Below are 2,050 nucleotides of genomic sequence, written 5' to 3'. Positions count from 1 at the left end.
AGCAAAAGTGTGCCCGGAAGAGCAGAGCAGAGCAAAGCAAAGCAGAGCAAGGAAAAACAAAGAGAAGCGAAGCAAATGTAAGGAGCTGGCGGCCAGCCCTCCTGCCGGTTCCCAGTGTCTGCGGGGCAAAGACCGCAGGGCCCTCATGCCGGGTAGAGCTGGCGGCCAGACTCGGATGGCTAAACAATATATAGGGGTGGCTGGCCGGGGTGGTGGGGCCGGCTGCTCGGGAATAGGCTGGGCATCGGTCAGCGGGTGGTGAGCAATTGCATTGTGCATCACTTGTTTTCTTACACATTATTATTGTTAATACTATTATCATTATCACTATTATTATTATTATTGTTATTATTATATTCCTTATATTATTATATTCCTGTCTTAATAAACTGTCTTTATCTCAACTCACCGGCTTCACTTTCCCGTTTCTCTCCCCCATCCCAGAGAGGGAGGGGGGAGGGTGAGCGAACGACTGTGTGGTGTTTAGCTGCCAGCCGGGTTAAACCACAACGTGGCTGTACCCTGCTCGCCCGCTCCCCGGCCTCCCTGACACCTCATAGTCCGCCGTGACAGCGGGCAAGAACCATGTCTTGCTTTACCTGGTTTTATCTTTATTTATTTATTTATTTATTTATTGATTGTTGCCTTCCATCCAATGTAGTTGTGGGAATCATGTAGTTACTGATCGTCGTTCAAAACCTCACCCAACGCCGTCCCCAGACGAATAGCAGTGGGGACCGCCTAGCGGCAGGCCACACGGCTGGGGCCACAGAACTGACCATGTCGGGTGGCCGGGCCTGCTGCCCCCACCCTCGAGTTGCGAGGGGACAGTGTCCGGGCTGCGGGGAGGCCCAGCTGTGTGTCTGAGGGTTTATGCGTTCCGAAATATACCGATCGCCTCATCGGCAAAATCGTCGGGACGGTCTGCAAAGGAAGCCTAGCGCAGCACAGGAGAGCAGAGAAATGAAGAGGAAAGCCGAGCAAGGCAAAGCAAAGCCCTGCTAGGGAAAAGAATGCGGCATAATGAAAAGAAATGACAAGCAGGGCCAGGCAAAGCAAAGCGCGGCCAGGAAAACCAAAGCCAAAAGGTCCAAAAATAAAACAAAGCAATAAAATGAATATGTATCTATATTAACAAAAAAAAAAAAAAAAGAAGAAGAAGAAAAAAAGAAACAACAACAACAACAAAAAAAAAGCAAAGCAATCTGAGGCAAAGCAATCTGAGGCAAAGGAAAGCAAAGCAGGGGCGAGAACAGCAGAGGAACGCAGAGAAGGAAAAGCAAAACTGTGCCCGGAAGAGCAGAGCAAAGCAAAGCAAAGCAAGGAGAAACAAAGAGAAGCGAAGCAAATGCAAGGAGCTGGCGGCCAGCCCTCCTGCCGGTTCCCGGCGTCTGCGGGGCAAAGACCGCAGGGCCCTCATGCCGGGTACGGTCGGCAGTGCAAAGGGAAGAAATGCGAGACGAAGGAAAGCCTCGGAAGGAAAAGAAAGCCTTATCAGGAAAAGCAGAGTCAAGCAGGGTCAGGAAAAGCAACGCGTAGCAGTGGCAGGAGAAGCATATCGAAGCAAAACAGTGCTGTGAAAACGAAACGTGTAGTTGCTTAGCGTGGTGCAAAGTCGCTCCCCCCCAGCCCAACCCGCCCCAGGCGAATAGGGGCCGGTAGCCGGGCTACGGGGAGGCGGGTGTTCGAGAAGGCGAGCTCGCGGCCGCGGCCCCCGGTTGCCTCGGGCCGCCCGTCGCTCTGACGTCAGAGGCAAACGCCTGGCCGAGAACGGCGTCCGGGTCTACCCGGAAGCCGAAGGACGCATGCGCGCGCATGTCCAAAGGCGTCCGTCGGTCGGTCGGTCGGTCAAGCGATTCCCGAGTGGGTCCGCCCAGGCGAAAAGCACCGAAAAGTGCCGGAAAGGTGCGAAAAGGCCCGAAAAGGTCCGAAAAGGGCCGGAACGGCCTGTACGAAAAGCGAAGGAAGGCAGACCGACCGACGGCGTTCGGTCCCGGCCGGCGGGTCTGCCGGTGTCCTCCTGCGGTTGCCGGGTGTACCGCGTCCTCCT

This window comes from Anser anser (genome assembly GCF_964211835.1).
Source record: "Anser anser genome assembly, contig: HAP1_SCAFFOLD_145, whole genome shotgun sequence".
In the NCBI taxonomy this organism is placed as follows: Eukaryota; Metazoa; Chordata; class Aves; order Anseriformes; family Anatidae; genus Anser; species Anser anser.
The sequence above is the reverse complement of the archived record's forward strand: the minus strand, read 5'-3'. Positions refer to the sequence as shown.